General features: G+C 43.8%; 13 non-coding genes across 13 annotated transcripts; all 13 read left to right on the forward strand.

Annotated features, from left to right (window-relative positions):
* The first annotated feature begins 342 nt into the window (after positions 1-342).
* On the forward strand, positions 343-415 carry trnam-cau (transfer RNA methionine (anticodon CAU)). Its single transcript has one exon. It is a non-coding gene; the product is annotated as a tRNA-Met (tRNA).
* A 10,344-nt stretch (positions 416-10,759) lies between these two features.
* trnam-cau (transfer RNA methionine (anticodon CAU)) lies at positions 10,760-10,832 on the forward strand. Its single transcript has one exon. It is a non-coding gene; the product is annotated as a tRNA-Met (tRNA).
* A 3,138-nt stretch (positions 10,833-13,970) lies between these two features.
* trnav-uac (transfer RNA valine (anticodon UAC)) lies at positions 13,971-14,043 on the forward strand. Its single transcript has one exon. It is a non-coding gene; the product is annotated as a tRNA-Val (tRNA).
* A 1,285-nt stretch (positions 14,044-15,328) lies between these two features.
* trnav-uac (transfer RNA valine (anticodon UAC)) lies at positions 15,329-15,401 on the forward strand. Its single transcript has one exon. It is a non-coding gene; the product is annotated as a tRNA-Val (tRNA).
* Positions 15,402-15,932: 531 nt separating this feature from the next.
* On the forward strand, positions 15,933-16,005 carry trnam-cau (transfer RNA methionine (anticodon CAU)). The gene has a single exon. It is a non-coding gene; the product is annotated as a tRNA-Met (tRNA).
* A 695-nt stretch (positions 16,006-16,700) lies between these two features.
* Positions 16,701-16,773, forward strand: trnav-uac (transfer RNA valine (anticodon UAC)). Its single transcript has one exon. It is a non-coding gene; the product is annotated as a tRNA-Val (tRNA).
* A 1,284-nt stretch (positions 16,774-18,057) lies between these two features.
* trnav-uac (transfer RNA valine (anticodon UAC)) lies at positions 18,058-18,130 on the forward strand. The gene has a single exon. It is a non-coding gene; the product is annotated as a tRNA-Val (tRNA).
* Positions 18,131-18,661: 531 nt separating this feature from the next.
* Positions 18,662-18,734, forward strand: trnam-cau (transfer RNA methionine (anticodon CAU)). Its single transcript has one exon. It is a non-coding gene; the product is annotated as a tRNA-Met (tRNA).
* Positions 18,735-21,027: 2,293 nt separating this feature from the next.
* Positions 21,028-21,100, forward strand: trnav-uac (transfer RNA valine (anticodon UAC)). Its single transcript has one exon. It is a non-coding gene; the product is annotated as a tRNA-Val (tRNA).
* A 531-nt stretch (positions 21,101-21,631) lies between these two features.
* trnam-cau (transfer RNA methionine (anticodon CAU)) lies at positions 21,632-21,704 on the forward strand. Its single transcript has one exon. It is a non-coding gene; the product is annotated as a tRNA-Met (tRNA).
* Positions 21,705-23,997: 2,293 nt separating this feature from the next.
* Positions 23,998-24,070, forward strand: trnav-uac (transfer RNA valine (anticodon UAC)). Its single transcript has one exon. It is a non-coding gene; the product is annotated as a tRNA-Val (tRNA).
* Positions 24,071-24,601: 531 nt separating this feature from the next.
* On the forward strand, positions 24,602-24,674 carry trnam-cau (transfer RNA methionine (anticodon CAU)). Its single transcript has one exon. It is a non-coding gene; the product is annotated as a tRNA-Met (tRNA).
* A 1,299-nt stretch (positions 24,675-25,973) lies between these two features.
* On the forward strand, positions 25,974-26,046 carry trnam-cau (transfer RNA methionine (anticodon CAU)). The gene has a single exon. It is a non-coding gene; the product is annotated as a tRNA-Met (tRNA).
* The last annotated feature ends 167 nt before the right edge of the window (positions 26,047-26,213 follow it).

Genomic DNA, 26,213 nt, shown 5'->3' on the forward strand with positions numbered 1-26,213 from the left:
CTTAGCTGTTTCACATTAGCACACAAAATATCATGCGGCCATTGCGTCAGGAAACGACGCATTTGTTCATCCCCTCGTACCCATCATAGGAAATTGACCGAACTGAAATTCTTTGTTTTGGCAAAGCTACCAGTTTGGTCCCTAGGTTCCTGTGTGTGAGTTTGAGCTATTGCAATTATGGAGAAATGTAGAATAGAGGGGCAAAACATCACATCATGTCATCATCTTAGTCCATGACAATGAAGAAAACAATTTCCCTCTCCGCCGAGAGCTATACGATAACCTGGGAGCAGAAGAGATTTCATGGCAAACTCAGACAGTAAGACTGAAGCCTGCCCCACAGCCTCGTTAGCGCAGTAGGTAGCGCGTCAGTCTCATAATCTGAAGGCCGTGAGTTCGAACCTCACACGAGGCAGAACTATGTTTGTGGACGCTGCTTGCCATATTTTGCATACCTCTAGCACATCTGCAATCTGCCAGGTCACACAGGCGTGTCACGCACCTTCATTTAGACCATGCGTCAACCTCCGTGACGTTTTCTCAGCCCGTTTTGCACGAGGAGCACATATGTCGCTCTGCGTATAGAGCAAACGCTCCAACTTACCATGATCGGTGACTCACCGTCAGCATGGCAAACGGAAACTGCACGTACCTAGACTTAAATATTTGGACTCTGAGATAGCTTGAGAGCCTACAAACTGCCTCATCTCATAGCTTTGGCTCCTGTTGTTGTTGGCAGTGTCAGTGGAGGTGGTGGTAGTTGTAGTTGCAGAAATGGCAAACCTTGTAATGTGGATGAGAACGAATAATACCGTCAGAGCTAGGAGGTAATACCATCCAAGCCATGGCTGCTCTGGTATCTTGCGTGATCTTCCAGCTCAGTTTGCTTTGACTTTGCTAATTGTGGGACTATTATCACAACAAGGCACGTATCCTGTGCATTACACTGCTAACTGAATGAAGTAAAGATCATAGATAGATAGTGGACAATCGCTGCACAATTCTGTAGATTTCTCCTGCATCCTTTTTTTGGGGGTGCAACAGGAGAGATAAGGTTGTTTTTCTGCTGTGCTCCTAAACAGAGCTCCATTAGGACCCTGACTGTCTGTGGTTTCTGTAGTGTAGTCGTCATCACGTTCGCTTTACACGCGAAAGGTCCCCGGGTCAGAACCGGGCAGAAACAGACTGTCTTATTAGAAGCATTTTAGGCCGTGGATTGGCAGAGCCAGAGCAGGACTCTTAGCTGTTCCACACTAGCGCACAAAATGTCACGCGGCCATTGCGTCAGGAAACGCCGCAATTGTTCATCCCCTCGTACCCAACATAGGAAATTGACCGAACTGAAATTCTTTGGTTTGGCAAAGCTACCACTTTGGTCCCTAGGTTCCTGTGTGTGAGTTTGAGCTATTGCAATTATGGAGAAATGGAGAATTGAGGGTCAAAACATCACATCATGTCATCATCTTAGTCCACGACAATGAAGAAAACAATTTCCCTCTCCGTAGAGAGCTATACGATAACCTGTGAGCTGAAGAGATTTCATGGCAAACTCAGACAATAGGACTGAAGCCTGACCTCTAGCATATCTGCAATCTGCCAGGTCGCACAGGCGTGTCACGCACCTTCATTTAGACCATGCGTCAACCTCCGTGACGATTTCTCAGCCCGTTTTGCACGAGGAGCACATTTGTCGCTTGCGTATAGAGCAAACGCTCCATGATCGATGACTCACTGTCAGCATGGCAAACGGATACTGCACGTACCTTGAAGACTCTGTATAGGATGTTGAAAAAAATGTTTTGTGATAATTATATAATGTTTTATATTAATATTAGCATTAGAAGTAGTTTGTATACAGACTGAGCAGATTAGATTTAGCAGGACAAGTAAAGGGTCAACAAGGTTGGTTTGTTAGAAACTCCTGTCAGTAATGAAAGATCACACAGTGCCGAAATAGCCTACAGATGTCTGCTGAGAATTTGTTTATGACTTAATCGTTTCTCCAGATAGGCAGGAATTGTTTCTGTTAAAGAACGATTGACACTAGGTAAATGACGACCGTGGGATCGCATCTTCCTAGTGCACATCAAAGACGGACATCTGCTTTGAATCCATCACCTCTTCACGGGAGGACAGATCGTAAACGGACCTGGACCTAAATCTTCTGATTGGATGAACGGCCATAAGATGTTACGTCCTTTTTCCTATAAAGCTGCACTCATGGTTGTAAACATTAAGTCCTCACTGAAGGAATTATTCCTGACGTGGGGCTTCCGAGCCGGCATGATTAAAGTTCTATTTGCATTGTCTCCACGACTTCTCCACTTATTTCCGAGACGGTTCTACATACCTAGACTGAAATATTTGGACTCTGAGATAGCTTGAGAGCCTACAAACTGCCTCATCTCATAGCTTTGGCTCCTGTTGTTGTTGGCAGTGTCAGTGGAGGTGGTGGTAGTTGTAGTTGCAGAAATGGCAAACCTTGTAGTGTGGATGAGAAGTAATAATACCATCAGAGCTAGGAGGTAATACCATCCAAGCCATGGCTGCTCTGGTATCTTGCGTGATCTTCCAGCTCAGTTTGTTTTGACTTTGCTAATTGTGGGACTATTATCACAACAGGGCACGTATCCTGTGCATTACACTGCTAAATGAATGAAGTAAAGTTCATAGATAGATAGTGGACAATCGCTGCACAATTCTGTAGATTTCTCCTGCATCCTTTTTTTGGGGAAGCAACATGAGAGATAAGGTTGTTTTTCTGATGTGCTCCTAAACAGAGCTCCGTTAGGACACTTACTGTCTTTGGTTTCTGTAGTGTAGTGGTCATCATGTTCGCTTTACACGCGAAAGGTCCCCGGGTCAGAACCGGGCAGATACAGATTATTTTATGAGAAGCATTTTAGGCCGTGGATTGGCAGAGCCAGAGCAGGACTCTTAGCTGTTCCACACTAGCGCACAAAATGTCACGCGGCCATTGCGTCAGGAAACGGCGCAATTGTTCATCCCCTCGTACCCATTATAGGAAATTGACAGATCTGAAATTCTTTGGTTTGGCAAAGCTACCAGTTTGGTCCCTAGGTTCCTGTGTGTGAGTTTGAGCTATTGCAAATATGGAGAAATGGAGAATTGAGGGGCAAAACATCACATCATGTTATCATCTTAGTCCACGACAATGAAGAAAACAATTTCCTTCTCCGCAGAGAGCTACACGATAAGCTGTGAGCTGAAGAGATTTCTTGGCAAGCTCAGAAAGTAGGACTGAAGCCTGACCTCTAGCATATCTGCAATCTACCAGGTCGCACAGGCGTGTCACGCACCTTCATTTAGACCATGCGTCAACCTCCGTGACGTTTTCTCAGCCCGTTTTGCACGAGGAGCACATATGTCGCTTGCGTATAGAGCAAACGCTCCAATTTACCATGATCGGTGACTCACTGTCAGCATGGCAAACGGATACTGCACGTACCTTGAAGACTCCGTATAGGATGTTGAAAAAAATGTTTTGTGATAATTATATAATGTTTTATATTAATATTAGCATTAGAAGTAGTTTGTATACAGACTGAGCAGATTAGATTTAGCAGGACAAGTAAAGGGTCAACAAGGTTGGTTTGTTAGAAACTCCTGTCAGTAATGAAAGATCACACAGTGCCGAAATAGCCTACAGATGTCTGCTGAGAATTTGTTTATGACTTAATCGTTTCTCCAGATAGGCAGGAATTGTTTCTGTTAAAGAACGATTGACACTAGGTAAATGACGACCGTGGGATCGCATCTTCCTAGTGCACATCAATGACGGACATCTGCTTTGGATCCATCACCTCTTCACGGGAGGACAGATCGTAAATGGACCTGGACCTATATCTTCTGAGTGGATGAACGGCCATAAGATGTTACGTCACTTTTCCTATAAAGCTGCACTCATGTTTGTAAACATTAAGTCTTCACTGAAGGAATTATTCCTGACGTGGGGCTTCCGAGCCAGCTTGATTAAAGTTCTATTTGCTTTGTCTCCGTGACTTCTCCACTTATTTCCGAGACGGTTCTACAACTTGGCGTCACGAACGAGGATCTGAACTTGCCTCCACTCCTGGGACCAAAATATGGGTGAGTAGCTTTAAAAATGACCACCCTGTATATTTAGATTTGATCTCGGGATTGTGTGAGGCTCTCAGATTGTAATTTAAAGAGAACCTGTGGAGAGGCAGAGGTAAAACAAATAGAAAGGTTGACTGTACAGTGGAGGTTCACAGTAGGGTGAACTCCAGGTAAGACAGATCTGCGGGGAGAGATACCAAGGCAACCTAAAGGTACGACGAGGCCTGCTGAGCTCCAAGTTAAGCAAGGAAACCCTTGTACACTAGGGCCAGAGTTAGTGGCAGTCAATAACCAGACAGAACCCGAGGTACATAAAGTCCAGCGATATAGCCCCATCGTTGGCAAAGATAGGATTGGCATAATGGCGTTAAAATACGTGTCTGTATGTGAATTCCTACAAGTTTAAAATGTTAAACTTAAAATGGTAAAGGCAAGATAAAAAACCGACAAAGTTTCTATAATTCTGTCTGAATAATAAGAATTTAGAGAAGAAATTGATCATAATAGATCAAGAAAACCGCAAAGTAGTGTAATTCAAAGATTATTTTACATCTGATTTTTAATAATAACAATATAATAAATAAATAAATGCTAAGGGCTGTTTGAGACACTGCAGGGTCAACAAAACACGCCACTAATCTAATATCTGAATTATCTTTGGATTTCAATCTGTATGTGCTTTGTGTGTTTATGTATATATATATATATATATATATATATATATATATATATATATATATATATATAAACATAATAGTCTGAAGGTTATGTAAGGTAAATGTCTGTTTTGTATGCTTTGTATTTTTAATATTGTGCATAGTCCAGAATAAGACTGAGAAGGGAAGTAACCAATAATTTCAGAATTATATTTACAATTACGCAGTTATTGATGTTTTAACAACAGATTAATGAGGATTTAGACATTTAACTGTATACAGAGTGCATAAAGCATCAGAAATAAGAAATGAATAATGCATTCTATTATAAGAATAATGTTAAAGTAATACAAAATATACACTAAATACATAGATTAATAATACTAATAAAGTAAATAAATAGTAATTATGTCCTCTAAGACTCAGAAGAACAAGAAATTGTTTGTTAAAAATCATATTATGGACAAATTCTGTAAAGTCAAATTAAAGGAAAATAAAGGAAAACTGAAGGCTGGAATCCACAGGAGCAGCACTCTGGTGCAGCCCTGACTGACAGCTTGATGTAAAATCCATAGCAGGAGAATGTAAACAGTATTGTGACATATTATAGTCTTATTTTAGAAAATATTTGGTTATTGGTGCATAGCATAAAATACCTGAAATAAAAGTTAAAATTAGACCTTGGATTTAAGATGAGTGAATTAGTCAAAGTGTAAGAATTGTAAGGATACTATAGAAATATAAATTATGAGCATTGAATAAGTGAGCTAAAATTAGTATTGCATAATTTTGAAGGAGAAAATAAAACATAAAAATACTATTAGAATGAGTTTTACGAACCAGAAATAAAAAAATTAAATGTTGAAAATTGAATTAGAGCTAATTTTTGAAATGGGAATCTTAGGAAACAGTGAAATTTGGTGAAGATATGAATACATAGATAACCAGATACTCCAGGAAATTAAAGGTGTGGTCATTTGGTAGCTGTGAGTTCCACAATGAAGAGTTTTTGAAATCCCCAGATATAAGATCCCTAAATACAAAGGTGTAGGTAAGAAATTAACTATTGATCAGTTCAATCTGGGAACAGTTCTTCTGAACATGTACCGGTGTAGATTGGACTTCAATAGGAGGAAGTGACACAATAAAGACATATATGAGCCGTGCAGGCAGACAGTCTTAGTGCCCACGCAGGCTCTTCATTGGGGAAATCATTGACTGAACACATTTTTAGAAAATTTGATTTCCTGGGTATCTGGGAATCATTATTGAAATCAATTAAAATGCTTATTTTCTAAAAATATATTTTATTAGGAAAATATCTGAATTTATTAACTCAAATAATGGAGCGAAATATGTGTATAAATAGTAATAATACATGTCAATAAATATAACAAATTGTCTAGTAAGAAATTAGGAAAAGGAGAAAGAACAGCTGTTAGGATACAGAGTGATGTTTTCAGAGGGTCTGAGCGATGTTGATGAAGGTTTGAGGACGTTGACAAGGGGTTTAAGAGTTGATGAGGCTTGGGAAGCTATAAAAAGGGAGTTTGGTATGTGTGAAAGAAATGTGCTGCCACTTTCAGCACAAGAGTTTTGATGGCGATTTAATGGAATATGAGGGAAAATAAGGAAGTTACTTAAGGTATAACTTAATGTAAAATAAATAAATCATTGAATGAGATATAGTTTAAAATCTAAAGTCATGAAACTGTATGGAAATAGTGCTTTCCCAAACAGAAATACCCTATTAATCAGGAAGGGATTCACCCCCCCCAAACAAACAAAAAAAAAAGGAGGGGGGAGTTTGGGGCAGTGAAAGTGTCTGTGAGGTCAGCTCCCCACTGAGAGAGATAAGAGAGCTGCCTTGTAACTAAGTACTAAATGTACTACTACAAACCAAGCAACATTGTCAACCGACAGTAATGTCCTGGGAAATCAAGAATAGTTACATTGCTAATGCTAATAATACTGATGTTGATACAGATGAATAGAAAAATAACTACTATTATCTGTCTTCACAGGAACCAGCAACAATGAATTTCCCTCACATTTAGTCCACAGGTTCCCTACTCACATGCCATGACACAGCAAAGTGCATAGTCTCCCCTCTCACACTGGCCTCCGCTCTTAGTGCTGCAGCCCATAATCCGTCCTTATGGCCACTGATGTCAGTGTGTGTGGACGGACAGGAGGGAGGGGGATGGTGGAAACATACGATGCTTACCATAATATTGTGAAAGTGATAAACTAACTAACTGCTGATTCCAATTGACAAACAGGAGGGTGAGATTATTAACAATGCATTACTGAATGATTTCAGGTGCTGAAAATAACATAAAATTATCTTTCAGGAAAAGTTGGAGAAAGGCCTGAAGAAACAATATGGAAATAGATTGGAAAGAAACATGAATAGTCATACAACTCCAACCTCTTTTAAATCTAAGCGCAATTGAAGGATACAGAGTCTGATGGGACTATGGGCATTTCATGAACTATCCTTTCCATAGTTTAATAGAGTGACTACTGGATTGAAAGAATTGTGCTGTTTGGATGTGTGACTGAAGTGTGAAATGATATGTGATGTTTCAAAGTGATGTAAGTGGATACACACTGAATAATGCTACTAAGGTGTATTGTATTTGATATGAAATGAACGAATAATACATATTTGCTCTAGTTAAAAAAAAAAAAAGGTTTTATTGCATAAGTCTATTGGGCTATAGAATTGGCTTTAGAGCAGTGCCAATTTGGTTCTAACTTTTGGGAAATATAATGATAATGTTCATGCAAAGATGTGTACAGCAGTCATTACAAGGTTTAGTAGAAATAGGATGGAATTATATAATCTATTCTTAAAGATGAAGGTTTATTCGAAGTAAATTTATATATGGAGACAATGAATGTCTATTAATGGGTAAAATACAAATTAAGACACTGGCAATGTTGGAAGGAAATATTAAATAAATAAATAATAATAATGAAAATAGGAATAATAGGAGTTGTTCCTAATGAAACTATGGAAATAATTTCAAATGATGGTTCATTTATAAAGAATGAATTGAGAAAAATATTAATAACAGCCATCTTTTACCTAACAACTATTAACTATGTTAATAGCTGCTGTAATAATTATTAAAATTGTCTCAGATATTTAAGTCAGATAAAAGGAAAGAGATAAGCACATTGTTTTGAAAGTTTAACAGCTCCACACAAAAGAGTATTTACATTAGGAAGTAAAGTTGATTCAGTAACACAGGAGATATGATGCTGCTGACAACAGCTGAGTGCTGTACTGAAATAATCTGTGATAAATTGGGATCAAGATTATTATTATGAATTGTCCCTTTACTGGATACCTCATAGATTGTGTGAATGTCAACTACTGTCCATGTGATAGAGATGCCTTTTATAAGGAGGATCTCTGATGTTGTGCAAACCACACATTGTGTCTTCAGATGACTGATTTATTCCACATGGCAGATATGAACATTATGAATCGTGTCCTGAAGGAACCGATGTCTGATCCGTAGTGGCAGAGGTGCATATGGAGAAGACGCTGGTGTTCTCCTTGAGACACAGTAGGCCAAGGGCGCGGCTTTAAAGACAGCCTCACGGCATCTTGAACAGACCGATGTTGAGGTCCACAACGCTGAAGTGATGCTTGACTTAATGGAGAAATAAGTTAAAATACTTAAATTAAAGGTTGTCCAGATTATAGGAATCTGCAATACATTGTGAAAACAGCTCAAATGACATCCGCAGTAGCATATCTTGTATTGGTAGTTAATTTATAATGTACTTTTGGTGGAGATGTCAAATTACTCAAATGAATAGAATAAGAGTCATGAAGTAAGAATAAGTCCATTGCCCTTCTCTTGAGAGGTATGGAATGTACAATGTTTATAAATTAAAATGCAACAGAAATATAAGTGAATAACTGAATTTGTAAAAATAACATAACTTTTGTATTCCTTTAGAAGCAAAACAATGTATGTATTATGTAACTGGGGATTGACCTTTATGACCTGGGGCAGGATGAAATATAATTTGAGATACACAGTAAGGCTCCAGGAAATTGTAGGTGGCCACTGCAATTTCCATAAGAGAGCTCAATATTCATTAAGGTATAGTTATGATATAACCAGGCAAAGAAAAAGACATTCCTATCCCCTGATTATTTGAATACCTCACCATACATACATACACACCTCGTAGGTGGCAGGTTGGGATGGATGGAACCTGAAAACGCAGCACTATACCACCTGCCCCTCAGGAGGAAGAAATTATTGTAACTGACAAACACGATTATTTTGGCTTCTATTCGCTTCGCTCTATTGCCAAAAAGGAGGGAATGAAGACTCTGTATAGGATGTTGAAGAAAATGTTTTGTGATAATTATATAATGTTTTATATTAATACTAGCATTAGAAGTAGTTTGTATACAGACTGAGCAGATTAGATTTAGCAGGACAAGTAAAGGGTCAACAAGGTTGGTTTGTTAGAAACTCCTGTCAGTAATGAAAGATCACACAGTGCCGAAATAGCCTACAGATGTCTGCTGAGAATTTGTTTATGACTTAATCGTTTCTCCAGATAGGCAGGAATTGTTTCTGTTAAAGAACGATTGACACTAGGTAAAATACGACCGGGGGATCGCATCTTCCTAGTGCACATCAAAGACGGACATCTGCTTTGAATCCATCACCTCTTCACGGGAGGACAGATCGTAAACGGACCTGGACCTATATCTTCTGATTGGATGAACGGCCATAAGATGTTACGTCACTTTACCTATAAAGCTGCACTCATGGCTGTAAACATTAAGTCCTCACTGAAGGAATTATTCCTGACGTGGGGCTTCCGAGCCGGCTTGATTAAAGTTCTATTTGCATTGTCTCCGCGACTTCTCCACTTATTTCCGAGACGGTTCTACATACCTAGACTGAAATATTTGGACTCTGAGATAGCTTGAGAGCCTACAAACTGCCTCATTTCATAGCTTTGGCTCCTGTTGTTGTTGGCAGTGTCAGTGGAGGTGGTGGTAGTTGTAGTTGCAGAAATGGCAAACCTTGTAGTGTGGATGAGAAGTAATAATACCGTCAGAGCTAGGAGGTAATACCATCCAAGCCAAGGCAGCTCTGGTATCTTGCGTGATTTTCCAGCTCAGTTTGCTTTTTCTTTGCTAAATGTGGGACTATTATCACAACAGGGCACGTATCCTGTGCATTACACTGCTAACTGAATGAAGTAAAGTTCATAGATAGATAGTGGACAATTGCTGCACAATTCTGTAGGTTTCTCCTGCATCCTTTTTTTGGGGATGCAACAGGAGAGATAAGGTTGTTTTTCTGCTGTGCTCCTAAACAGAGCTCCATTAGGAAGCTGACTGTCTGTGGTTTCTGTAGTGTAGTGGTCATCACGTTCGCTTTACACGTGAAAGGTCCCCGGGTCAGAACCGGGCAGAAACAGACTGTCTTATGAGAAGCATTTTAGGCCGTGGATTGGCAGAGCCAGAGCAGGACTCTTAGCTGATCCACACTAGCGCACAAAATGTCACGCGGCCATAGCGTCAGGAAATGCCGCAATTGTTCATCCCCTCGTACCCATCATAGGAAAATGACCGATCTGAAATTCATTGATTTGGCAAAGCTACCAGTTTGGTACCTAGGTTCCTGTGTGTGAGTTTGAGCTTTTGCAAATATGGATAAATGGAGAATTGAGGGGCAAAACCACATCATGTCATCATCTTAGTCCACGATAATGAAGAAAACAATTTCCCTCTCCGCAGAGAGCTACACGATAAGCTGTGAGCTGAAGAGATTTCTTGGCAAGCTCAGAAAGTAGGACTGAAGCCTGACCTCTAGCATATCTGCAATCTACCAGGTCGAACAGGCGTGTCACGCACCTTCATTTAGACCATGCGTCAACCTCCGTGATAACCTGTGAGGTGAAGAGATTTCATGACAAACTCAGACAGTAGGACTAAAGTCTGAAGTGCAGCCTTGTTAGCGCAGTAGGTAGCATGTCAGTCTCATAATCTCAAGGCCGTGAGTTCGATCCTCACACGAGGCAGAACTATGTTTGGGGAAGCTGACTGTCATATTTTGCATACCTCTAGCACATCTGCAATCTGCCACGTCGCACAGGCGTGTCACGCACCTTCATTTAGACCATGCGTCAACCTCCGTGACGTTTTCTCAGCCCGTTTTGCACGAGGAGCACATATGTCGCTGGCGTATAGAGCAAACGCTCCAACTTACCATGATCGGTGACTCACTGTCAGCATGGCAAACGGAAACTGCACGAACCTACACTGAAATATTTGGACTCTGAGATTGCTTGAGAGCCTACAAACTGCCTCATCTCATAGCTTTGGCTCCTGTTGTTGTTGGCAGTGTCAGTGGAGGTGGTCGTAGTTGTAGTTGCAGAAATGGCAAACCTTGTAATGTGGATGAGAAGTAATAATACTGTCAGAGCTAGGCGGTAATACCGTCTAAGCCATGGCTGCTCTGGTATGTTGCGTGATCTTCTAGCTCAGTTTGCTTTGACTTTTCTAATTCTGGGACTATTATCACAACAGGGCACGAATCCTTTGCATTACACTGCTAACTGAATGAAGTAAAGTTCACAGATAGATAGTGGACAATTGCTGCACAATTCTGTAGGTTTCTCCTGCATCCTTTTTTTGGGGGATGCAATATGAGAGATAAGGTTGTTTTCCTGCTGTGCTCCTTAACAGAGCTCCATTAGGACACTGACTGTCGGGGGTTTCTGTAGTGTAGTGGTCATCACGTTTGCTTTACGCCCGAAATGTCCCCGGGTCAGAACCGGGCAGAAACAGACTGTCTTTGAGAAGCATTTTAGGCCGTGGATTGGCAGAGCCGGAGCAGGACTCTTAGCTGTTCCACACTAGCGCACAAAATGTCACGCGGCCATTGCGTCAGGAAACGCCGCAATTGTTCATCCCCTCGTACCCATCATAGGAAATTGACCCAACTGAAATTCTTTGTTTTGGCAAAGCTACCAGTTTGGTCCCTAGGTTCCTGTGTGTGAGTATGAGCTATTGCAATTACGGAGAAATGGAGAATTGAGGGGCAAAACATCACATCATGTCATCATCTTAGTCCACAACAATGAAGAAAACAATTATGATTGTGGAAGCTGACTGTCATATTTTGCATACCTCTAGCACATCTGCAATCTGCCAGGTCGCACAGGCTTGTCACGCACCTTCATTTAGACCATGCGTCAACCTCCGTGGCGTTTTCTCAGCCCGTTTTGCACGAGGAGCACATATGTCGCTGGCGTATAGAGCAAACGCTCCAACTTACCATGATCGGTGACTCACTGTCAGCATGGCAAACGGAAACTGCACGAACCTACACTGAAATATTTGGACTCTGAGATAGCTTGAGAGCCTACAAACTGCCTCATCTCATAGCTTTGGCTCCTGTTGTTGTTGGCAGTGTCAGTGGAGGTGGTGGTAGTTGTAGTTGCAGAAATGGCAAACCTTGTAATGTGGATGAGAAGTAATAATACTGTCAGAGCTAGGCGGTAATACCGTCCAAGCCATGGCTGCTCTGGTATGTTGCGTGATCTTCTAGCTCAGTTTGCTTTGACTTTGCTAATTCTGGGACTATTATCACAACAGGGCACGAATCCTTTGCATTACACTGCTAACTGAATGAAGTAAAGTTCACAGATAGATAGTGGACAATTGCTGCACAATTCTGTAGGGTTCTCCTGCATCCTTTTTTTGGGGGATGCAATATGAGAGATAAGGTTGTTTTTCTGCTGTGCTCCTAAACAGAGCTCCATTAGGACACTGACTGTCGGGGGTTTCTGTAGTGTAGTGGTCATCACGTTTGCTTTACGCCCGAAAGGTCCCTTGGTCAGAACCGGGCAGAAACAGACTGTCTTTGAGAAGCATTTTAGGCCGTGGATTGGCAGAGCCGGAGCAGGACTCTTAGCTGTTCCACACTAGCGCACAAAATGTCACGCGGCCATAGCTTCAGGAAATGCCGCAATTGTTCATCCCCTCGTACCCATCATAGGAAATTGACCGATCTGAAATTCATTGGTTTGGCAAAGCTACCAGTTTGGTCCCTAGGTTCCTGTGTGTGAGTATGAGCTATTGCAATTATGGAGAAATGGAGAATTGAGGGGCAAAACATCACATCATGTCATCATCTTAGTCCACAACAATGAAGAAAACAATTTCCCTCTCCGCAGAGAGCTATACGACAACCTGTGAGCAGAAGAGATTTCGTGGCAAACTCAGACTGTAGGACTGAAGCCTGACCTCTAGCATATCTGCAATCTACCAGGTGGAACAGGCGTGTCACGCACCTTCATTTAGACCATGCGTCAACCTCCGTGATAACCTGTGAGGTGAAGAGATTTCATGACAAACTCAGACAGTAGGACTAAAGCCTAAAGTGCAGCCTTGTTAGTGCAGTAGGTAGCACGTCAGTCTCATAATCTCAAGGCCGTGAGTTTAATCCTCACAAGAGGCAGAACTATGTTTGTGGAAGCTGACTGTCATATTTTGCATACCTCTAGCACATCTGCAATCTGCCAGGTCGCACAGGCTTGTCACGCACCTTCATTTAGACCATGCGTCAACCTCCGTGACGTTTTCTCAGCCCGTTTTGCACGAGGAGCACATATGTCGCTGGCGTATAGAGCAAACGCTCCAACTTACCATGATCGGTGACTCACTGTCAGCATGGCAAACAGAAACTGCACGAACCTACACTGAAATATTTGGACTCTGAGATAGCTTGAGAGCCTACAAACTGCCTCATTTCATAGCTTTGGCTCCTGTTGTTGTTGGCAGTGTCAGTGGAGGTGGTGGTAGTTGTAGTTGCAGAAATGGCAAACCTTGTAGTGTGGATGAGAAGTATTAATACCGTCAGAGCTAGGAGGTAATTCCATCCAAGCCATGGCTGCTCTGGTATCTTGCGTGATTTTCCAGCTCAGTTTGCTTTTTCTTTGCTAAATGTGGGACTATTATCACAACAGGGCACGTATCCTGTGCATTACACTGCTAACTGAATGAAGTAAAGTTCATAGATAGATAGTGGACAATTGCTGCACAATTCTGTAGGTTTCTCCTGAATCCTTTTTTTGGGGATGCAACAGGAGAGATAAGGTTGTTTTTCTGCTGTGCTCCTAAACAGAGCTCCATTAGGAAGCTGACTGTCTGTGGTTTCTGTAGTGTAGTGGTCATCACGTTCGCTTTACACGCGAAAGGTCCCCGGGTCAGAACCGGGCAGAAACAGACTGTCTTATGAGAAGCATTTTAGGCCGTGGATTGGCAGAGCCAGAGCAGGACTCTTAGCTGTTCCACACTAGCGCACAAAATGTCACGCGGCCATAGCTTCAGGAAATGCCGCAATTGTTCATCCCCTCGTACCCATCATAGGAAATTGACCGATCTGAAATTCATTGGTTTGGCAAAGCTACCAGTTTGGTCCCTAGGTTCCTGTGTGTGAGTTTGAGCTTTTGCAAATATGGAGAAATGGAGAATTGAGGGGCAAAACCGCATCATGTCATCATCTCAGTCCACAACAATGACGAAAACAATTTCCCTCTCCGCAGAGAGCTACACGATAAGCTGTGAGCTGAAGAGATTTCTTGGCAAGCTCAGAAAGTAGGACTGAAGCCTGACTTCTAGCATATCTGCAATCTACCAGGTGGAACAGGCGTGTCACGCACCTTCATTTAGACCATGCGTCAACCTCCGTGATAACCTGTGAGGTGAAGAGATTTCATGACAAACTCAGACAGTAGGACTGAAGCCTTAAGTGCAGTAGGTAGCGCGTCAGTCTCATAATCTGAAGGCCGTGAGTTCGATCCACACACGAGGCACAACTATGTTTGTGGAAGCTGCTTGTTGTATTTTGCATACCTCTAGCACATCTGCAATCTGCCACGTCGCACAGGCGTGTCACGCACCTTCATTTAGACCATGCGTCAACCTCCGTGACGTTTTCTCAGCCCGTTTTGCACAAGGAGCACATATGTCGCTTGCGTATAGAGCAAACGCTCCAACTTACCCTTGATCGGTGACTCACTGTCAGCTTGGCAAACGGAAACTGCACGTACCTAGACTGAAATATTTGGACTCTGAGATAGCTTGAGAGCCTACAAACTGCCTCATTTCATAGCTTTGGCTCCTGTTGTTGTTGGCAGTGTCAGTGGAGGTGGTGGTAGCTGTAGTTGCAGAAATGGCAAACCTTGTAGTGTGGATGAGAAGTAATAATGCCTTCAGAGCTAGGAGGTAATACCATCCAAGCCATGGCTGCTCTGGTATCTTGCGTGATTTTCCAGCTCAGTTTGCTTTTTCTTTGCTAAATGTGGGACTATTATCACAACAGGGCACGTATCCTGTGCATTACACTGCTAACTGAATGAAGTAAAGTTCATAGATAGATAGTGGACAATTGCTGCACAATTCTGTAGGTTTCTCCTGCATCCTTTTTTTTGGGATGCAACAGGAGAGATAAGGTTGTTTTTCTGCTGTGCTCCTAAACAGAGCTCCATTAGGAAGCTGACTGTCTGTGGTTTCTGTAGTGTAGTGGTCATCACGTTCGCTTTACACGCGAAAGGTCCCCGGGTCAGAACCGGGCAGAAACAGACTGTCTTATGAGAAGCATTTTAGGCCGTGGATTGGCAGAGCCAGAGCAGGACTCTTAGCTGTTCCACACTAGCGCACAAAATGTCACGCGGCCATAGCGTCAGGAAATGCCGCAATTGTTGATCCCCTCGTACCCATCATAGGAAATTGACCGATCTAAAATTCATTGGTTTGGCAAAGCTACCAGTTTGGTCCCTAGGTTCCTGTGTGTGAGTTTGAGCTTTTGCAAATATGGAGAAATGGAGAATTGAGGGGCAAGACCACATCATGTCATCATCTCAGTCCACAACAATGAAGAAAACAATTTCCCTCTCCGCAGAGAGCTACACGATAAGCTGTGAGCTGAAGAGATTTCTTGGCAAGCTCAGAAAGTAGGACTGAAGCCTGACCTCTAGCATATCTGCAATCTACCAGGTGGAACAGGCGTGTCACGCACCTTCATTTAGACCATGCGTCAACCTCCGTGATAACCTGTGAGGTGAAGAGATTTCATGACAAACTCAGACAGTAGGACTAAAGCCTAAAGTGCAGCCTCGTTAGCACAGTAGGTAGCGCGTCAGTCTCATAATCTGAAGGCTGTGAGTTCGATCCTCACACGAGGCAGGACTATGTTTGTGAATGCTGCTTGACATATTTTGCATACCTCTAGCACATTTGCAATCTGCCAGGTCGCACAGGCGTGTCACGCACCTTCATTTAGACCATGCGTCAACCTCCGTGACGTTTTCTCAGCCCGTTTTGCACAAGGAGCACATATGTCGCTTGCGTATAGAGCAAACGCTCCAACTTACCCTTGATCGGTGACTCACTGTCAGCTTGGCAAACGGATACTGCACGTACCTAGACTGAAATATTTGGACTCTGAGATAGCTTGAGAGCCTACAAACTGCCTCATTTCATAGCTTTGGCTCCTGTTGTTGTTGGCAGTGTCAGTGGAGGTGGTGGTAGTTGTAGTTGCAGAAATGGCAAACCTTGTAGAGTGGATGAGAAGTAATAATACCGTCAGAGCTAGGAGGTAATACCATCCAAGCCATGGCTGCTCTGGTATCTTGCGTGATTTTCCAGCTCAGTTTGCTTTTTCTTTGCTAAATGTGGGACTATTATCACAACAGGGCACGTATCCTGTGCATTACACTGCTAACTGAATGAAGTAAAGTTCATAGATAGATAGTGGACAATTGCTGCACAATTCTGTAGGTTTCTCCTGCATCCTTTTTTTGGGGATGCAACAGGAGAGATAAGGTTGTTTTTCTGCTGTGCTCCTAAACAGAGCTCCATTAGGAAGCTGACTGTCTGTGGTTTCTGTAGTGTAGTGGTCATCACGTTCGCTTTACACGCGAAAGGTCCCCGGGTCAGAACCGGGCAGAAACAGACTGTCTTATGAGAAGCATTTTAGGCCGTGGATTGGCAGAGCCAGAGCAGGACTCTTAGCTGTTCCACACTAGCGCACAAAATGTCACGCGGCCATAGCGTCAGGAAATGCCGCAATTGTTCATCCCCTCGTACCCATCATAGGAAATTGACCTATCTGAAATTCATTGGTTTGGCAAAGCTGCCAGTTTGGTCCCTAGGTTCCTGTATGTGAGTTTGAGCTTTTGCAAATATGGAGAAATGGAGAATTGAGGGGCAAAACCACATCATGTCATCATCTCAGTCCACAACAATGAAGAAAACAATTTCCCTCTCCGCAGAGAGCTAAACGATAAGCTGTGAGCTGAAGAGATTTCTTGGCAAGCTCAGAAAGTAAGACTGAAGCCTGACCTCTAGCATATCTGCAATCTACCAGGTGGAACAGGCGTGTCACGCACCTTCATTTATACCATGCGTCAACCTCCGTGATAACCTGTGAGGTGAAGATATTTCATGACAAACTCAGACAGTAGGACTGAAGCCTTAAGTGCAGTAGGTAGCGCGTCAGTCTCATAATCTGAAGGCCGTGAGTTCGATCCACACACGAGGCAGAACTATATTTGTGGAAGCTGCTTGTTGTATTTTGCATACCTCTAGCACATCTGCAATCTGCCACGTCGCACAGGCGTGTCACGCACCTTCATTTAGACCATGCGTCAACCTCCGTGACGTTTTCTCAGCCCGTTTTGCACAAGGAGCACATATGTCGCTTGCGTATAGAGCTACGCTCCAACTTACCCTTGATCGGTGACTCACTGTCAGCTTGGCAAACGGAAACTGCACGTACCTAGACTGAAATATTTGGACTCTGAGATAGCTTGAGAGCCTACAAACTGCCTCATTTCATAGCTTTGGCTCCTGTTGTTGTTGGCAGTGTCAGTGGAGGTGGTGGTAGTTGTAGTTGCAGAAATGGCAAACCTTGTAGTGTGGATGAGAAGTAATAATACCGTCAGAGCTAGGAGGTAATACCATCCAAGCCATGGCTGCTCTGGTATCTTGCATGATTTTCCAGCTCAGTTTGCTTTTTCTTTGCTAAATGTGGGACTATTATCACAACAGGGCACGTATCCTGTGCATTACACTGCTAACTGAATGAAGTAAAGTTCATAGATAGATAGTGGACAATTGCTGCACAATTCTGTAGGTTTCTCCTGCATCCTTTTTTTGGGGATGCAACAGGAGAGATAAGGTTGTTTTTCTGCTGTGCTCCTAAACAGAGCTCCATTAGGAAGTTGACTGTCTGTGGTTTCTGTAGTGTAGTGGTCATCACGTTCGCTTTACACGCGAAAGGTCCCCGGGTCAGAACCGGGCAGAAACAGACTGTCTTATGAGAAGCATTTTAGGCCGTGGATTGGCAGAGCCAGAGCAGGACTCTTAGCTGTTCCACACTAGCGCACAAAATGTCACGCGGCCATAGCGTCAGGAAATGCCGCAATTGTTCATCCCCTCGTACCCATCATAGGAAATTGACCGATCTGAAATTCATTGGTTTGGCAAAGCTACCAGTTTGGTCCCTAGGTTCCTGTGTGTGAGTTTGAGCTTTTGCAAATATGGAGAAATGGAGAATTGAGGGGCAAAACCACATCATGTCATCATCTCAGTCCACAACAATGAAGAAAACAATTTCCCTCTCCGCAGAGAGCTACACGATAAGCTGTGAGCTGAAGAGATTTCTTGGCAAGCTCAGAAAGTAGGACTGAAGCCTGACCTCTAGCATATCTGCAATCCACCAGGTGGAACAGGCGTGTCACGCACCTTCATTTATACCATGCGTCAACCTCTGTGATAACCTGTGAGGTGAAGAGATTTCATGACAAACTCAGACAGTAGGACTAAAGCCTAAAGTGCAGCCTCGTTAGCGCAGTAGGTAGCGTGTCAGTCTCATAATCTGAAGGCCGTGAGTTTGATCCTCACACGAGGCAGAACTATGTTTGTGAATGCTGCTTGACATATTTTGCATACCTCTAGCACATTTGCAATCTGCCAGGTCGCACAGGCGTGTCACGCACCTTCATTTAGACCATGCGTCAACCTCCGTGACGTTTTCTCAGCCCATTTTGCACAAGGAGCACATATGTCGCTTGCGTATAGAGCAAACGCTCCAACTTACCCTGGATCGGTGACTCACTGTCAGCTTGGCAAACGGAAACTGCACGTACCTAGACTGAAATATTTGGACTCTGAGATAGCTTGAGAGCCTACAAACTGCCTCATTTCATAGCTTTGGCTCCTGTTGTTGTTGGCAGTGTCAGTGGAGGTGGTGGTAGTTGTAGTTGCAGAAATGGCAAACCTTGTAGTGTGGATGAGAAGTAATAATACCGTCAGAGCTAGGAGGTAATACCATCCAAGCCAAGGCAGCTCTGGTATCTTGCGTGATTTTCCAGCTCAGTTTGCTTTGACTTTGCTAATTGTGGGTCTATTATCACAACAGGGCACGTATCCTGTGCATTACACTGCTAACTGAATGAAGTAAAGTTCATAGATAGATAGTGGACAATTGCTGCACAATTCTGTAGGTTTCTCCTGCATCCTTTTTTTGGGGATGCAACAGGAGAGATAAGGTTGTTTTTCTGCTGTGCTCCTAAACAGAGCTGCATTAGGAAGCTGACTGTTTGTGGTTTCTGTAGAGTAGTGGTCATCACGTTCGCTTTACACGCGAAAGGTCCCCGGGTCAGAACCGGGCAGAAACAGACTGTCTTATGAGAATCATTTTAGGCCGTGGATTGGCAGAGCCAGAGCAGGACTCTTAGCTGTTCCACACTAGCGCACAAAATGTCACGCGGCCATAGCGTCAGGAAATGCCGCAATTGTTCATCCCCTCGTACCCATCATAGGAAATTGACCGATCTGAAATTCATTGGTTTGGCAAAGCTACCGGTTTGGTCCCTAGGTTCCTGTGTGTGAGTTTGAGCTTTTGCAAATATGGAGAAATGGAGAATTGAGGGGCAAAACCACATCATGTCATCATCTCAGTCCACAACAATGAAGAAAACAATTTCCCTCTCTGCAGAGAGCTACACGATAAGCTGTGAGCTGAAGAGATTTCTTGGCAAGCTCAGAAAGTAGGACTGAAGCCTGACCTCTAGCATATCTGCAATCTACCAGGTCGAACAGGCGTGTCACGCACCTTCATTTAGACCATGCGTCAACCTCCGTGATAACCTGTGAATGGAAGAGATTTCAAGACAAACTCAGGCAGTAGGACTAAAGCCTAAAGTGCTGTAGGTAGCGCGTCAGTCTCATAATCTGAAGGCCGTGAGTTTGATCCTCACACGAGGCAGAACTATGTTTGTGGATGCTGCTTGACATATTTTGCATACCTCTAGCACATCTGCAATCTGTCAGGTCGCACAGGCGTGTCACGCACCTTCATTTAGACCATGCGTCAACCTCCGTGATAACCTGTGAATGGAAGACATTTCACGACAAACTCAGACAGTAGGACTAAAGCCTAAAGCGCAGTACGTAGCGCGTCAGTCTCATAATCTGAAGGCTGTGAGTTTGATCCTCACATGAGGCAGAACTATGTTTGTGGATGCTGCTTGACATATTTTGCATACCTCTAGCACATTTGCAATCTGCCAGGTCGCACAGGCGTGTCACGCACCTTCATTTAGACCATGCGTCAACCTCCGTGACGTTTTCTCAGCCCATTTTGCACAAGGAGCACATATGTCGCTTGCGTATAGAGCAAACGCTCCAACTTACCCTTGATCGGTGACTCACTGTCAGCTTGGCAAACGGATACTGCACGTACCTAGACTGAAATATTTGGACTCTGAGATAGCTTGAGAGCCTACAAACTGCCTCATTTCATAGCTTTGGCTCCTGTTGTTGTTGGCAGTGTCAGTGGAGGTGGTGGTAGTTGTAGTTGCAGAAATGGCAAACCTTGTATTGTGGATGAGAAGTAATAATACCGTCAGAGCTAGGAGGTAATACCATCCAAGCCAAGGCAGCTCTGGTATCTTGTGTGATTTTCCAGCTCAGTTTGCTTTGACTTTGCTAATTGTGGGTCTATTATCACAACAGGGCACGTATCCTGTGCATTACACTGCTAACTGAATGAAGTAAAGTTCATAGATAGATAGTGGACAATTGCTGCACAATTCTGTAGGTTTCTCCTGCATCCTTTTTTTGGGGATGCAACAGGAGAGATAAGGTTGTTTTTCTGCTGTGCTCCTAAACAGAGCTCCATTAGGAAGCTGACTGTCTGTGGTTTCTGTAGTGTAGTGGTCATCACGTTCGCTTTACACGCGAAAGGTCCCCGGGTCAGAACCGGGCAGAAACAGACTGTCTTATGAGAAGCATTTTAGGCCGTGGATTGGCAGAGCCAGAGGAGGACTCTTAGCTGTTCCACACTAGCGCACAAAATGTCACGTGGCCATAGCGTCAGGAAATGCCGCAATTGTTCATCCCCTCGTACCCATCATAGGAAATTGACCGATCTGAAATTCATTGGTTTGGCAAAGCTACCAGTTTGGTCCCTAGGTTCCTGTGTGTGAGTTTGAGCTTTTGCAAATATGGAGAAATGGAGAATTGAGGGGCAAAACCACATCATGTCATCATCTCAGTCCACAACAATGAAGAAAACAATTTCCCTCTCCGCAGAGAGCTACACGATAAGCTGTGAGCTGAAGAGATTTCTTGGCAAGCTCAGAAAGTAGGACTGAAGCCTGACCTCTAGCATATCTGCAATCTACCAGGTGGAACAGGTGTGTCACGCACCTTCATTTAGACCATGCGTCAACCTCCGTGATAACCTGTGAGGTGAAGAGATTTCATGACAAACTCAGACAGTAGGACTGAAGCCTAAAGTGCAGCCTTGTTAGCGCAGTAGGTAGCGTGTCAGTCTCATAATCTGAAGGCCGTGATTTCGATCCTCAGACGAGGCAGAACTATGTTTGTGGAAGCTGCTTGTTGTATTTTGCATACCTCTAGCACATCTGCAATCTGCCACGACGCACAGGCGTGTCACGCACCTTCATTTAGACCATGCGTCAACCTCCGTGACGTTTTCTCAGCCCGTTTTGCACGAGGAGCACATATGTCGCTTGCGTATAGAGCAAACGCTCCAACTTACCCTTGATCGGTGACTCACTGTCAGCTTGGCAAACGGAAACTGCACGTTCCTAGACTGAAATATTTGGACTCTGAGATAGCTTGAGAGCCTACAAACTGCCTCATTTCATAGCTTTGGCTCCTGTTGTTGTTGGCAGTGTCAGTGGAGGTGGTGGTAGTTGTAGTTGCAGAAATGGCAAACCTTGTAGTGTGGATGAGAAGAAATAATACCGTCAGAGCTAGGAGGTAATACCATCCAAGCCAAGGCAGCTCTGGTATCTTGCGTGATTTTCCAGCTCAGTTTGCTTTGACTTTGCTAATTGTGGGTCTATTATCACAACAGGGCACGTATCCTGTGCATTACACTGCTAACTGAATGAAGTAAAGTTCATAGATAGATAGTGGACAATTGCTGCACAATTCTGTAGGTTTCTCCTGCATCCTTTTTTTGGGGATGCAACAGGAGAGATAAGGTTGTTTTTCTGCTGTGCTCCTAAACAGAGCTGCATTAGGAAGCTGACTGTCTGTGGTTTCTGTAGTGTAGTGTTCATCACGTTCGCTTTACACGCGAAAGGTCACCGGGTCAGAACCGGGCAGAAACAGACTGTCTTATGAGAATCATTTTAGGCCGTGGATTGGCAGAGCCAGAGCAGGACTCTTAGCTGTTCCACACTAGCGCACAAAATGTCACGCGGCCATAGCGTCAGGAAATGCCGCAATTGTTCATCCCCTCGTACCCATCATAGGAAATTGACCGATCTGAAATTCATTGGTTTGGCAAAGCTACCAGTTTGGTCCCTAGGTTCCTGTGTGTGAGTTTGAGCTTTTGCAAATATGGAGAAATGGAGAATTGAGGGGCAAAACCACATCATGTCATCATCTCAGTCCACAACAATGAAGAAAACAATTTCCCTCTCCGCAGAGAGCTACACGATAAGCTGTGAGCTGAAGAGATTTCTTGGCAAGCTCAGAAAGTAGGACTGAAGCCTGACCTCTAGCATATCTGCAATCTACCAGGTCGAACAGGCGTGTCACGCACCTTCATTTAGACCATGCGTCAACCTCCGTGATAACCTGTGAATGGAAGAGATTTCAAGACAAACTCAGGCAGTAGGACTAAAGCCTAAAGTGCTGTAGGTAGCGCGTCAGTCTCATAATCTGAAGGCCGTGAGTTTGATCCTCACACGAGGCAGAACTATGTTTGTGGATGCTGCTTGACATATTTTGCATACCTCTAGCACATCTGCAATCTGTCAGGTCGCACAGGCGTGTCACGCACCTTCATTTAGACCATGCGTCAACCTCCGTGATAACCTGTGAATGGAAGACATTTCACGACAAACTCAGACAGTAGGACTAAAGCCTAAAGCGCAGTACGTAGCGCGTCAGTCTCATAATCTGAAGGCTGTGAGTTTGATCCTCACATGAGGCAGAACTATGTTTGTGGATGCTGCTTGACATATTTTGCATACCTCTAGCACATTTGCAATCTGCCAGGTCGCACAGGCGTGTCACGCACCTTCATTTAGACCATGCGTCAACCTCCGTGACGTTTTCTCAGCCCATTTTGCACAAGGAGCACATATGTCGCTTGCGTATAGAGCAAACGCTCCAACTTACCCTTGATCGGTGACTCACTGTCAGCTTGGCAAACGGATACTGCACGTACCTAGACTGAAATATTTGGACTCTGAGATAGCTTGAGAGCCTACAAACTGCCTCATTTCATAGCTTTGGCTCCTGTTGTTGTTGGCAGTGTCAGTGGAGGTGGTGGTAGTTGTAGTTGCAGAAATGGCAAACCTTGTATTGTGGATGAGAAGTAATAATACCGTCAGAGCTAGGAGGTAATACCATCCAAGCCAAGGCAGCTCTGGTATCTTGTGTGATTTTCCAGCTCAGTTTGCTTTGACTTTGCTAATTGTGGGTCTATTATCACAACAGGGCACGTATCCTGTGCATTACACTGCTAACTGAATGAAGTAAAGTTCATAGATAGATAGTGGACAATTGCTGCACAATTCTGTAGGTTTCTCCTGCATCCTTTTTTTGGGGATGCAACAGGAGAGATAAGGTTGTTTTTCTGCTGTGCTCCTAAACAGAGCTCCATTAGGAAGCTGACTGTCTGTGGTTTCTGTAGTGTAGTGGTCATCACGTTCGCTTTACACGCGAAAGGTCCCCGGGTCAGAACCGGGCAGAAACAGACTGTCTTATGAGAAGCATTTTAGGCCGTGGATTGGCAGAGCCAGAGGAGGACTCTTAGCTGTTCCACACTAGCGCACAAAATGTCACGTGGCCATAGCGTCAGGAAATGCCGCAATTGTTCATCCCCTCGTACCCATCATAGGAAATTGACCGATCTGAAATTCATTGGTTTGGCAAAGCTACCAGTTTGGTCCCTAGGTTCCTGTGTGTGAGTTTGAGCTTTTGCAAATATGGAGAAATGGAGAATTGAGGGGCAAAACCACATCATGTCATCATCTCAGTCCACAACAATGAAGAAAACAATTTCCCTCTCCGCAGAGAGCTACACGATAAGCTGTGAGCTGAAGAGATTTCTTGGCAAGCTCAGAAAGTAGGACTGAAGCCTGACCTCTAGCATATCTGCAATCTACCAGGTGGAACAGGTGTGTCACGCACCTTCATTTAGACCATGCGTCAACCTCCGTGATAACCTGTGAGGTGAAGAGATTTCATGACAAACTCAGACAGTAGGACTGAAGCCTAAAGTGCAGCCTTGTTAGCGCAGTAGGTAGCGTGTCAGTCTCATAATCTGAAGGCCGTGATTTCGATCCTCAGACGAGGCAGAACTATGTTTGTGGAAGCTGCTTGTTGTATTTTGCATACCTCTAGCACATCTGCAATCTGCCACGACGCACAGGCGTGTCACGCACCTTCATTTAGACCATGCGTCAACCTCCGTGACGTTTTCTCAGCCCGTTTTGCACGAGGAGCACATATGTCGCTTGCGTATAGAGCAAACGCTCCAACTTACCCTTGATCGGTGACTCACTGTCAGCTTGGCAAACGGAAACTGCACGTTCCTAGACTGAAATATTTGGACTCTGAGATAGCTTGAGAGCCTACAAACTGCCTCATTTCATAGCTTTGGCTCCTGTTGTTGTTGGCAGTGTCAGTGGAGGTGGTGGTAGTTGTAGTTGCAGAAATGGCAAACCTTGTAGTGTGGATGAGAAGAAATAATACCGTCAGAGCTAGGAGGTAATACCATCCAAGCCAAGGCAGCTCTGGTATCTTGCGTGATTTTCCAGCTCAGTTTGCTTTGACTTTGCTAATTGTGGGTCTATTATCACAACAGGGCACGTATCCTGTGCATTACACTGCTAACTGAATGAAGTAAAGTTCATAGATAGATAGTGGACAATTGCTGCACAATTCTGTAGGTTTCTCCTGCATCCTTTTTTTGGGGATGCAACAGGAGAGATAAGGTTGTTTTTCTGCTGTGCTCCTAAACAGAGCTGCATTAGGAAGCTGACTGTCTGTGGTTTCTGTAGTGTAGTGTTCATCACGTTCGCTTTACACGCGAAAGGTCACCGGGTCAGAACCGGGCAGAAACAGACTGTCTTATGAGAATCATTTTAGGCCGTGGATTGGCAGAGCCAGAGCAGGACTCTTAGCTGTTCCACACTAGCGCACAAAATGTCACGCGGCCATAGCGTCAGGAAATGCCGCAATTGTTCATCCCCTCGTACCCATCATAGGAAATTGACCGATCTGAAATTCATTGGTTTGGCAAAGCTACCAGTTTGGTCCCTAGGTTCCTGTGTGTGAGTTTGAGCTTTTGCAAATATGGAGAAATGGAGAATTGAGGGGCAAAACCACATCATGTCATCATCTCAGTCCACAACAATGAAGAAAACAATTTCCCTCTCCGCAGAGAGCTACACGATAAGCTGTGAGCTGAAGAGATTTCTTGGCAAGCTCAGAAAGTAGGACTGAAGCCTGACCTCTAGCATATCTGCAATCTACCAGGTGGAACAGGCGTGTCACACACCTTCATTTAGACCATGCGTCAACCTCCGTGATAACCTGTGAGGTGAAGAGATTTCATGACAAACTCAGACAGTAGGACTAAAGCCTAAAGTGCAGCCTCGTTAGCACAGTAGGTAGTGCGTCAGTCTCATAATCTGAAGGCTGTGAGTTCGATCCTCTCACGAGGCAGAACTATGTTTGTGGACGCTGCTTGACATATTTTGCATACCTCTAGCACATCTGCAGTCTGCCAGGTCGCACAGGCGTGTCACGCACCTTCATTTAGACCATGCGTCAACCTCCGTGACGTTTTCTCAGCCCGTTTTGCACAAGGAGCACATATGTCGCTTGCGTAT

Source organism: Amia ocellicauda, chromosome 13, assembly GCF_036373705.1.
Source record: "Amia ocellicauda isolate fAmiCal2 chromosome 13, fAmiCal2.hap1, whole genome shotgun sequence".
Taxonomy (NCBI): domain Eukaryota; kingdom Metazoa; phylum Chordata; class Actinopteri; order Amiiformes; family Amiidae; genus Amia; species Amia ocellicauda.